Below are 12943 nucleotides of genomic sequence, written 5' to 3' on the forward strand. Positions count from 1 at the left end.
GAGTCACAAGAATCTTGCGGGAAAAGGGGTTTTAGCGCAGAAAGAAAACATCCACACCGCTGGTTTGTGCGCAAAAATCCCAGCGCAAAAACGGATCGGCAGAAAATATGCAAATGAGATCGCGACTTCTGCAAATTAGTCCCTCGTTAGCATATTTTTTGCCAAGAAACCTCGTAGTGTAGATGTAGCCTTAGTTTTTAAAGTTTAAAAAACAAACAAACAAAAAAACCTCACACCCACCATGTGACTTTCCGTGTTCCCGAAAGACGCTAGGTTGGAGTAATTCCCATTTGTTTCCCCTGGGTGGAATTCTCATTGGGCTGCATCCAAACCCTACTGAGGTCAACAGAAGTTCAGCGGGCTTTAGGGCAGGTCTTTCTCAAGCTAGACACAGTAGCCATCAGCCACCCCCGTGTTCTGGAAGGAGCATCCTCTTGGGCTCCAAGAGAAGCCAGGGACACGCAGACCTGTGCCTCTCGGAGGCTGCGAACAGGAGGGTATGTTCACACGGGTGTTCTCCACCCCGCTGGTGTTAAGGGGACTAGGTGAGGTCATCTTACACAGGCTATCAAAAGACACAAACCACTTACAGGGAGAACAAGCCTGGGCCAGAGCCCCACCAGTGGCCTCAAGGGAAGCACTTCCATTGCCAATCCCCGAGCCCTCCAGGCCCCAAGAAGAGGGGTGTCCTTTTGGTGTCCGGGACTTGGAAAATACTCTGCATTAAAGAGGGTTGTAACGTCAAAGGAATGTGAACTACTGGAGAGAGAGGAGAGGGTCAGTAGAGGGGTGAGGCTGTTTCAGAGTTCATGCAACTCAGACATTGAATTAGCAGCATAGGACGCACTCGGCGCATATAGGATGAATGCAACATGCTTGCAAACTGACACTCTAGAGTCCCGGCCCTATTGGGTGTCTGATGACACAGGCCCCTGCCCTACCATCAGATCAGGACACCATGGACACAACGCATGCACGCACCTGCCAGTGCCCACCACACTGCAGGGGTGGGGCTACAATATGTAGTGACCAGGTCAAGTGTTGTATCTACACAACTGAGCAGCAAACCGACAGTCAGGAGACTGCAGTCCTATCCCCAGCTCTGCCACTGACTCCTCCTGTTGCCTTGGGCAAGTCGCTTCACCTCGCTCCGTGCCTCAGTTTCTCCATCTAGCCCATTATGCCAAGACACGACTAATCCTCCTGATCTCCAGTTTGGAGAGCGAGGGAGAGAAAGCACTATCACAGCAAAGAGTTGTGTTTTCTGCTGTGAGCATGGGGTGGGAAGCAACAAGACTACTTTCTAGCCCTACTTACATTATTTTCGCCTCCTTGCTTCCTAAACCCCTTCTCTCCCCTGCTTCCCTTTTCACCTCCATTCCCTCCCCATCACCCCATCGCTTCCCCCTTCAGCCACTCCTGTGCTACCTCTTTCCATCTTACTCCACTTCCCCTCCCCCCACACATCCTCCTTTACCCCTTTTCACTCCTCTCTTGCTCTCTGCCACATCCCCTGAATCTCTCCTCCAGGGCTGGCTCCTTGGCAGCAGCTGGAACACAGCTAACCATGCTTTATTGTACATTAAAAATGTGGCGCTGTCAGAAAATTAAGTGCCGAGCCCTGCTCCTTAATGAAGGAATAAAGCCAACCTGTCTCTAATAAAGGGGAAGCAGACAGACAGCGCAGAATGCTGACAGTGACGCTTTCCCCCTGAGTTATGCGGTGTTATAGCGTGAAAGCTACATTATTGACTAAAAGCTGCTCCGTGTTTATTATTAGAAGGAATGATCGCTCCTGCAGGCCAGCTTTGTCTCATCACAAATCAGATGTTAATAACGGCGCAGCGGCTCCCGGCGCGCATCCAGAGCCTCCGAGCATCCGTCAAGCTAATGGCACTTGAGCACCGGCACGGAGTTCCCTGTCGGAGCTCTGCAGCCAGGGCTTTCGGCCTTTGCCCCACTCGACGTTTGTTCTCCATGAGCCCCAGAAAACGACCCCGGCGAGGCTGAACTGTCAGTAGCTTTGGCAGCTAACTCGGCGCTGGTTTTCCTTCTTCTGCACAAAATCAAGGGGCTGGCTGGGGAGGGAGAGGTGCCAATGGCAGGTTAGCAGTGAAGCAAGCCAGCTGGCAAAATTAAGTCTGTGCTGATTGTGTCTTAACACACACACACACACGGAAGTAACCCCTAGTGGTGAGAACTCTCCAGCTGGCTTCTTGCAGCGCTGGGGACTCCGCTCAGGACCAACATGAGGTTGCACCGATGAGAACATCAGCTCATTGGACACAAACGTACCCACTGTGCGCGTCCCCCAGGGCACAGGATTTCCTGTTGGCCTCTTCTCCCCACGGTCTTTGTGCACTTAGCTATATAACGTGGCAGGGCGGATGTAAGCCCTGCGCCATCGCTGGCAGGGAAGGGGATTGTAAACGCGCTTGACCTGGCAGAGAAAGGCTGCCACTTTCGGCGGTGGCTGGGAGCACCAATGAGTCAGTAGGAGCTGCAGAGAAGGCCCTGCCTGGGGCTAAAAGTCGGCAAACACCTGCTCCCTGGGGTGGGGGTGGGCATGCAGCAGAAAGGGGCGTCTTGCAGAAGGACGCCTGTTTGTTCTTGCTCATGCTCCCATCTGGGCTCCAGGGCCTCTTTGCAGGCGTCCTGGCCTCGCCCCGTTCAGAAACCTTAGCCCTTTGGGGGGGCACCCCGTTCTCAAGAAACGTGCGCTGCCTCCTTGCCAGGGTGCACGCTACGCACTGCAGGATGGAGCCCCCTTCTGGCTGTGGTGGGAATTACCTCTGCTAAGCCAACACCCCTGCCAGCAATCTCACGCCTCTCAGCCTGCGGCCCCTCTCTCACGCCAGTAACCGCAGGGTCCTCTTTGAGACGTGGACCTTCAGCCAGGTCACCGTGTGGTTGCCTCTGCAGGGGGAGAGGAAGGACTTGTACCAAAATCCCTGCTCACCAGCAGCCTCAGGCCACCCTCCCAGGTACCACTTCCTCACTGGCTGGCAGAGGAACTCAGACCCACCTTTTGCTCCAGATTCCAGCTCCGGGATCCTCTCATCAGCAGCTATGGGGCCTGATCTTGGGACAAAAACCTATCAACCTCTAAGTGATTAATGGAGATCTTTGGATCTGGCTACAGGGGCCTGTACGAGCTGTAGAGATGTGAAACCTGTTGATTTCAATGGGACCGATGTACAGATGTTGCTGCAGAGGGAGGTATTACTGAACAGGACCAGAAAGTCAAAACGCTCTACTTTTGACAGATGTTTTACCAGTAGGTCCTTATGTACAGAAAATCTTGGCTGCCGCGAATGACTAGCCTTTCAATAGTGTATGTGCCTCTTGAATTTGTACTGCACATACCTGTACTGCACGTCCATCACAAACATGATTAACTTTTAGCATTTATGCCATTTGCTGCAGTCCTCAAAAAATAAATCAAACTGCAGTATCGGCGTCAAATCATCAGGGAAGATCATTTTAGATGGTAAAGCAACGCTTTGAAATTGCTTATGCCAGATGTATTAAAAAAAATAAAATCTACACAGGTTTCCCAAATAGTCATACGTTTGCCTTTAAAAAAATGGCTTTGATAGTAAAAATATACATATATAGTGCCCGAGGGGATAATTTTAAAACAGCAACATAAACTAGTTATTTTTTAAGGTATAATTCCAGATTCAGAATTCTGGGGGTATTTCCCATTCTGAAAATGAAACAATGGCAAAGAGCTATTTGCCGTGAACAGCTGTGCAATTTTTTTTCCTTAGGTTCTTAATGCTGCTTTTGGCTTAATTAAAGAGCGACATGTGGAGTAAATGGCATTCTTCACACCTGTGTGAAATCCCTGGCACGGGAATCTACTTGGGTTGTAGAAGACGAGATGCCATGATTCCAGCACGTAATAATGCAGGCGTGGGCCCTGTCATCTCGCTCTTTTATCTGGCCCCCGCGAAAACTCCTGGCCCCACCCCCTGACATGTTGTTTGCGAGCCCTTTCAATTGCTTCTGTTTAAAGGGCTCTCACATCCCCGCTCCCAGGCAACGAACTAGCCAGCAAGACCAGGAGCAACGGGCCCTTTCAATAGCAGGCATTAAAAGGGCTCGCAGATCTAGCACCCCCTCGCCCCCGTGTGATGATTGGGAGCCACGAGCCCTTTCAACGCCTGCTACTTAAAGGCCCCGCCCCTTCTGCCTGAGGCTCCACCCCTTCCGGGGCGGCCCACAACTACTTCAAAAAATTTTGAAGTGGTCCCCCTTGCAAAAATTCTTTCCCACCTCTGTAATAATGTAACAAGTCCTTGCGTACCACATAACCCCCACTGAGAACTTTCGGGTCCCAAGGTACAGGCTCCTGTCCCCCAAGCCAAAGGCACATCGCTGGTAAGCATGGCAGTATCGGATTTTTGTAACAATTATTACTTCTCCCTGGTAGCAAAGGTTGGTGCTAGTCTTCAAACCCCCTTCCTCCCAAGAGTAGACAAATGGCTTTTCTGTTACCCTTCCCTAACATTTGATCTGTCTGCTCTGGAGGGACAGGCAACCTGCCAGGGGAAATCATGAACTTGCCAAGGGATACAGGTCCATTGATCCTCAGCAGCAGCAGAACCCAGGGCCAAATATCGGAAAAGCCTCTTCCAGAAAAAGAATTGGAAGAAGATATGAAAATATGAGATCAATTTACATACCATCATCCAAAAAAACCCCACAGTGTAGCCATACCCCAAGAGCACAGGCCCCACCATGGAAACAAAGAGAATCCCCTCATGCTACTAGCAGTCTAGGGTCTATGAATCACAGTGGAGCAGTTCTGATCCCATCCAGTAGGGGACAGTAATTCATATCATAGAATCATAGAATCATAGGACTGGAAGGGACCTCGAGAGGTCATCGAGTCCAGCCCCCCGCCCTCAAGGCAGGACCAAGCTCCGTCTACACCATCCCTGACAGATGTCTATCTAACCTGTTCTTAAATATCTCCAGAGAGGGAGATTCCACCACCTCCCTTGGCAATTTATTCCAATATTTGACCACCCTGACAGTTAGGAATTTTTTCCTAATGTCCAATCTAAACCTCCCCTGCTGCACTTTAAGCCCATTACTCCTTGTCCTGTCCTCAGAAACCAAGAGGAACACATTTTCTCCTTCCTCCTTGTGACACCCTTTTAGATATTTGAAAACCGCTATCATGTCCCCCCTTAATCTTCTTTTTTCCAAACTAAACAAGCCCAGTTCATGAAGCCTGGCTTCATAGGTCATGTTCTCTAAACCTTTAATCATTCTTGTCGCTCTTCTCTGTACCCTTTCCAATTTACTGCAGTAAATATACATAAAAAGCTCCAACCCTTCAAAGGAGACCAGACCCAGTTTTTGAGCGTACAGCTTCTCTCTTAGGTAATTACACAACGCTCATTACAGTAGTGGAAGAGGTGGAGGGGGGAGAGCTGTGGTTCTGACAGCTCCTTGTTAAAATGTGGCAGCCATCACTGAGTGTGAGGGAGATCCCAGCTTGTTTTGTAGGTACCTAGAGATGAGGCTTTACCCAGAGGCAAGAGCATTTCACAGCTGGCTCTGGGGCCAGGGGAAAAGCGCTCTCCGTTAGCCAGCTGTCAGGCCCTCTCCGTTAGCCAGCTGTCAGGCCCCGTGGCACGATGAGCAGGGGGGCTCGGAGGAGGCAGCCAGCGGCTCAGGAGAAAGGCCCAGTTTGTACTCGCGTGGGAACGGCGACGAGACGCTCTCCTTCCGCGCAGCTGTGGGAGGGCCACATGGAGCCTGTGTTGCCGCACACGCAGGGCGGCCCGGCGCCTCCCAACAGCACCAGCTCTGCTCGCGCTTGCCGGGCTCACCGCAGCGCGTCCTTGGTGTTTGTGCAAGCGCCTCGCATGCACTGCCCATGTGTCTCTCCTGGGAAGGACGGAGAGCAGGAGGTGGGAGAGGGGAACCCAGCCTCATCACTGGGCATTACCAAGGAAGCATCAAGCACACCCCTATGAATCTGCCCCTCCCTTGGGCATGTGGAGCTAGCTGTCCCCCCGACCTGGAGGGGAGCTGCGCCAGAACGGGCCGAGACTAGAGTTCACCTTTGCTTTTACCCTTCGCCGCCAAGCCAAGTCCTTGGCGTTTAGTCCAGCAGCACTTGTCAGCTTGTGCAGCCTCACCCAGCTTCCCTGCCCTGGGACTATTACCGGTGCCATGTAGCTATGCCGTTGGGACGGGGGGAGGTTGGTAACTCAGCTGCCCCTGCGGGAATCCCCCTCTCCATCCAGTTATACCAGGCCCCTCACGGGAGCATCTGAGGGTATGTTACACTAGCCACCCTCGTTCGGACTAGGAGTAACCAACATTGCAGGAGGAGTAACAGTAGTTCGAATTAGGAGCTTTAGTTCGAACTACCTAGCCTGTGCTGTGTGTAGTTTGAACTGCCGGGCATTTAAAAATGGCAGCGCCCGGGAACATGCAAATGAAGCCCGGGATATTTAAATCCCGGGCTTCATTTGCAAGTTTGAATGACTACATTAGCCACCCTAGTCCAAACTAGGTTGGCTAGTGTAGACATACCCTGAGAGACATGCACGTATCTTCTCCTCACATCGCCCCCAGGAGCTAGGCAGTGCTAGTCCTACTCCACGCATGGGCATCAAGGCACACGGTCGATGAAAGGACACACTGGGCGCCCACAGCTGAGCTGGGAACTCGACCAAGATCTGCTAGGCAGGCACCTGTGCATGTGCCCCGACACGAGCAGTCCTGCAGCACTGTAGCCTACGTTGACACGGCAGCGCCACTCCACGTCTTTTGAGTGCACCCGTTATTTCGAAATATAACAGGCTCGCTATTCCAACGCCGCTGTAAACCTCACCCCACCCTTAGACACCAGCAAATATAGATCTCGTGAGCTTCCATGGGCACAACCCACTTCCTCAGACGAGCAGAGAGCCTCCCCACAAATAGCCAATGCCCTTTACAAGGTATCCTGATCTTCCCCCGGGGCAGCAATTCCATCCGTTCTGCAGACTAGCCACCACAGGGGGAAGGTAACGCACACTGCACGGGGGGACGCCTGTCCCATGTCTCTGAGGCCCATGCCAGCTCGAATGCCAGAGAAGAACTTGCCGGTCATGAATTACATCCTGGACAGGCACCCGGCTGAAACAACACTTACTGGCTACCTAGGCCTCACGCTGGCCCTCTGCACAGGGGTAAACACTCCCCCTTCTGTGACACAGGCAGGCAGGAATGAACACGGGGATGTGAAAGGTTAACCAGTTAGCCAGCAAGCCGGTGGAGCTGGAGCAGCCCCCCGGGGGTACTCCAGGCCAGCTGGAGCGGCCTCCATCCACAGCAGGACACCTTGGACCCCTGCCAGCAGGGGCACTCCGGCTCCGCTGAAGCATCCCCTCCCACAGCGGTGGTGGGGGGAGGGGACTCCAGACTGGCTGTAGTAGGCAGGTGGCCACTCTCCCCCATTTAATTGATTAGCCCAATACACATAACGTTTAATAGGTTTACTAATGAGGCAGGGTTTTACATCCCTAGGCTAGAGCTATGCTGTTTGGTTTTCTGAACTCACTAGACCTGGACAGGTGGCAAAAAGTAGCCAGTTCCCTTGTACATGCCAGACGTGGGTGCGCTATGGGAATGCTAACCAGGGAATCTGCACCCGTGGGATGGGAAAGGAAAGCATCGGGATTTATTTCCGTGCTCGGAGAAAGGCATTTGAGATGGTTTGAAGAGGGAGACGACGCGGTTCGGGCAGAAGGAAGATGTTAAGATTATGCAAAATGCTGTTAGTGGGTCTCCCACGAGCCCCTGGCTTTGCATCCCAAATTCTCCCTCTAGTGAGGTCCTCCTCATTAGTATGGCCACCTCCTCACTCACCCAGCAAACCTGAACATCACCTGGCTCCCTGAGGCTGAGCCGCCCCACAGAGAGCAAGGCCGGGCTCCGGTCTCTCAGCACTCTCCTTTTCCACCGGAGAGGCTGATGACAGATTTGCTCTTCCTATTTTAATTTCCCTTCCTTGCATTGTGTGGCAGGTCCTTCTGTTCCCATTGTTCCTTCTCAAAGATGCAAGAGCTTATGCCAGAAAGCCGAGTAGCCTGCGCGGCGGTTTGTGCACACCACACGCCAACACAGCATGCTGCTCTCACACCAAATACCCCCCGAAACCTGCTGCAGAACTGTCCAGATGAGGACTCACTAGAAAAACTTGCCAGACAGTCCAGTGAGAGCCAAGTCCTGCTCCCAGGGATGCCAAAGGCAAGTTGCCCTGTCGGGGGTACGCTCTACTCACCACTGGTCTGGTGCTTCCTGCTGGTCACTCTGGGAACGCTCCCTCAAGGCGGATATCCCCGGCCGGAGTTTGCACGACGCCGCTCCTCTGATCCAGCCCCTTCGTGACTTAGCCCTTCAGGACGGTCACTCAGCGTTCTCCTTAGCAGTCTTCCCATTCACTGCCTCGCTTCGGCACCACGCCCTCGGTGGCTGGTAGGGAACACAAGCTGCCCTCTCTGGGTTCCAGCTCACAGACCCTCAGCTCAGCAGCTGCGGGCTTCCTCGCTCGCCCTCACGGCTCCGTTCATGGACTGCCGCCCCTGTGCCTTGGGTCTCTTTCTGACAGTGCCAGCTCCAAGCCTCCCACAGAGGGACTGCTGCCCTTCCCAGCAGCCCCAAACACTTCCCCCCCTTCCCAAAGAGGGGCTGTCCTTCCTCAGCCTGCCACCGGCCTGCACAGGCCTTCCTACAGGTGAGCTTGTTCCAAATCAACTGCCTGCTCCAGGTGCAGCCTGTGGAGTTAATTGACCTACCAGCCCGCCGCCCGCCGCCGCCGCCCCCCCCCCAGATTAGTACTCACCACACAAAGACATACTACTGGGCATTACTCCAGATTAGTACTCACCACACAAAAACACACAAGGCATTACTCCAGATTAGTACTCACCACACAAAGACATACTACTGGGCATTACTCCAGATTAGTACTCACCACACAAAAACACACAGGGCATTACTCCAGATTAGTACTCACCACACAAAGACATACTACTGGGCATTACTCCAGATTAGTACTCACCACACAAAGACATACTACTGGGTATTACTCCAGATTAGTACTCACCACACAAAGACATACTACTGGGCATTACTCCAGATTAGTACTCACAACACAGAGACACACTGGGCATTATTCCAGATTAGTACTTACCACACAAAGACACACTACTGGGCATTACTCCAGATTAGTACTCACCACACAGAAACACACTGGCATTACTCCAGATTAGTACTCACCACACAAAAACACACAGGGCATTACTCCAGATTAGTACTCACCACACAAAGACATACTACTGGGCATTACTCCAGATTAGTACTCACAACACAGAGACACACTGGGCATTATTCCAGATTAGTACTTACCACACAAAGACACACTACTGGGCATTACTCCAGATTAGTACTCACCACACAGAAACACACTGGCATTACTCCAGATTAGTACTCACCACTCAAAAACACACAGGGCATTACTCCAGATTAGTACTCATCACACAAAGACATACTCCTGGGCATTACTCCAGATTAGTACTCACTACACAAAAACATACTGGGCATTATTCCAGATTAGTACTCACCACCGCACAAAGACATACTGGATGAATCCGAATCACACACATACGTGAATATTTCTGAATATCCACTTCCCCTCTCCTTTCCTTTGTTCTCTACCAAGTCTTGGTCACTGAGTCCCGAGTAGCTGGCACCAGGTTATGGCCCACAGCTGGACAGCAGATGAGCCCTTCGCAGTTGATGGCAGTGCCTGTGTATATCTGAGTAGAACTTTGCCCCTTGTCTTCCATTTCCTCATGTCTCCTTCCATTCCCCCTTTTTTTCTCTCCAATCACTTTCCTTCTGCTAGCCTCTCTGTGGCTCTCCCCCACTGCCCAGCTTACTTCCTGCCCTCTTTCTCCCCCTCCGACCCACATGGCATGCTTGGCCCCCTCCCAATCTCTCTTTCCCCCACTTGGTTCCCAATTCTCTTTTTTTTCCCCCCTGTCAGCTCACCAAAGGCTCTCCTCCCCTCTCCTCCCATCCCAGGAGCACAGGGGAATAGAGGCAGGAGGGGTCTTGGGCATGATGACCAGAACTGAGAAGGAAAGAGAAGGCACTACCCCGCCCCTTGTGAGTTTGCTGGGAGAAGGCCAGAGCGGTGTCCCCTGTTCTCTAAGTGCGGGGCTCCAGCCCTACGACCACTCTGGGCTTCTCACTGCAAATTCCAGAAGGTTCCCTTTCGCACAGGGGGAGTGAGGGCCCATAGCTCACAACAAGCAGCATGGGGTGTTGGCAGCACATTGGATCCCAGCGTAGGTAGGAGCCAAATTCCCCACACAGGTTGGGAGACCCTCTCCCTGTGAGAGACAGGAGCTCCCACTGCTGCCACAGACAAGGCAGCTCAAGGGCATCCAGGAACACGATCTTTTAGAAAGTGCTAATATTTGGTAAACTTCCCAACGTTACATGCTCTTCTAGTCTGAACGGGATTTCAGCCCTTACCACTTTAAAGTTGATTTGAGAGAAATTACAGGGGAATTACTCTCCATCTGCCTCTGGAAATGGTCTTCGTGCTCATATTATTTGCCAGAGACACTCCATCTACACAATTACCACTGCTGTTTTATCTCTGTCTGTCCTGAACACTGAAGGGGAAGCATCAGTGAATGCTTTTATTTACGTGACTTGTTCCACTTAAATAAGGTTACTTCTCTAGGGTATGTCTACACTGCCTGGATCCACAGGCCTTTCTTAGCAGGGCTCATGCAAGCATGCTACAAGTAATTACATCCCAGTTCTGGCCACGGCTTTGGCTCCAAAGTCTGTGGTCAGGGCTTGAAAGCCCACGCTCCCGTCCATTCCAGTCTCAAAGCACTGGCTACACAGATGCATTGCAGACATATCCCTAGAGTCCAATAAACAGCACAAAGCCACCAGCCCATCGTGCACCAGCTTGGTAGTAACACTCCAAGCCCTGTGCAAGGAAGGGTCAAGAGATCTGTTTCAGCCTCTTATCAGGGTGTTTGAAAAAAGGGTCCAGCAAGGGGCTCGAGTGTATATTACACAAGCGTTGTTTTGCAGTGGTAACACCATTGAAAAATCTAGGATTTCCAAACTTTCCTGGCGAAGTTGCAACAACTCTAATCCGCCTGGGGGTCGCCTGGCCTTCGGAGAGAGAGGACTGTTTTGTTTTCCCTTATATGGGCAAATTTGGAATTGTTTCTCAGATGGGTTGTTCCTTGCCCTGCCCCAACCTTAGTCTATGCACCAGGACACAAGAAATCACGTTGTGCCTCAGTTTCCGCATCCGTAACATGGGGATAATGATCCTGACCTCCCTAGCCGGGCAGTTACACAGCTTCCTTCATTAACATTTACTAACCGCTTTGAGATCTTTGGGTGGCAGGGGCTGGAGAAAGTCAGCAACATCCGCTGCTGCTCCATGACACTGTGGCGGGCTGGGCTATGAAAGCGGCTGACAAGGTGGGAGGGCTTAGCTGGGGCTTGCTGCCTTTCCCCCTTTTCCCTCCAGTTGGAATCACATGTCTTGCACAGCCCACCACTTGCCTGCAGGCTCCACCCCCACTGCTCCTATTGGCAAGTGGGGGGCTGTGCCCACAGGGCAGCATGGAGCCACCTGGTCCTCCAGGGGGCCTGCACTATTTGTGACTGTTGAATCAGAACCTCTCCACACACTGATGGTTGCACGTGGGTCCACTTTGCACTGGAGTGAGTGAGGGCCAGAGGGATAGGGGAGGTGGGACTCGGGCCCTTGCATTCTGTTCCTGGCTATGCCCCAAACTGGCCGCGTGACCTTCCCCGTGTGGCTTCCCCTTTCTGTGCTTCGGTTTCCTCTTGGGGGAGAGGGATACTTCCTGTAACGGGGTCACCTCATGCAAGCACCCCCATTTGGCCAAGTGCAGGTTCCTGCACTGCCTCAGGTTTTTAAAAGCCTTGTGGCTACTCAGCCCTCCAGCCGAGTCACACGCTTTGTGCACTAACAAACCCCTTCCAGGGTACACTTCTAACAGGGGCCCAACTGCAGGTTGTCTCTCAAGCCAGTCTCTTACCCAGTTTCCCCACTCAGTAAGAGAGTGGAGTCTCCAGGGATTCTGCTCCTGGAGACAGTGTTCTAACAGCTCCCCACGCTGAGTGTCATTTGCTTGCCTGCCCGCCCTGACCTTCTCTCTTCCAGGTCTGGGTGCAACTGAGCTACTGCTAGTCCTGCAGCTCCTTTTATAGGCCTTTCTGGCCCCTGATTGGCTGGTTCCTCCACAGCCACTCTAGCCACCTGGAGGACTTCTCTATGGCCCTTTTGGCCTTAGAGCTAGCCCCATTACACTTCCCCAACTCACGGGCATGGCAAAAGTATAAATTCACTAGTGTTTACAAAGTGCTTTGAGGTTGTCCAAAGTGCAAAGTATTGTCATTTGGCGGAGCATCCACTTTGCTCATCGGCATGCATTTTATTTGGTCGGGGCAGGTCAAAACAGGCCCCTTCCCACCATGCTGGCATCTCCCCCTTCAGATGGGGCAGTACAAAGAGCCTTTCCAACACAAGAGAGCTGCAAGTTAGGTTTGGAGAGATGCTATCTATCTCCCAGAGCTATGAAAAATGACAATGTAGTAGTAAGACCTAGCTCTTCCATAGCACTGTTCATCATTAGAGCTCAGATGCTTCTCTGTCTTTAATGTTTTAAGCCCTTCTGAGTAGGGCACTACTAGTAACCCCACTTTACAGATGAGAAACTGAGGCACGGGGAAGCTAATGGACTTGCCAAAGGTCAGACAGGAGCGTGCAGGTAACTGAACACAGGTTTCCTAAGAGTTAGACTCATGTGTTAACCACTGACACACCCCCACAGTGAAGTAGCCAGTATTTCCGGCT

The 12943-nt window shown here is 52.1% G+C and overlaps 1 long non-coding RNA gene across 1 annotated transcript; it reads right to left on the reverse strand.

Moving 5' to 3' along the window:
* Positions 1 to 1549: 1549 nt before the first annotated feature.
* On the reverse strand, positions 1550 to 8702 carry LOC142830517 (uncharacterized). The gene is made up of 3 exons (XR_012905821.1): positions 8297 to 8702; positions 2791 to 2916; positions 1550 to 2078 (listed from the first exon to the last, which is right to left on the reverse strand). It is a non-coding gene; the product is annotated as an uncharacterized LOC142830517 (long non-coding RNA).
* Positions 8703 to 12943: the final 4241 nt, after the last annotated feature.

The sequence above is a fragment of the Pelodiscus sinensis genome, chromosome 8 (genome assembly GCF_049634645.1).
Source record: "Pelodiscus sinensis isolate JC-2024 chromosome 8, ASM4963464v1, whole genome shotgun sequence".
Taxonomy (NCBI): Eukaryota; Metazoa; Chordata; order Testudines; family Trionychidae; genus Pelodiscus; species Pelodiscus sinensis.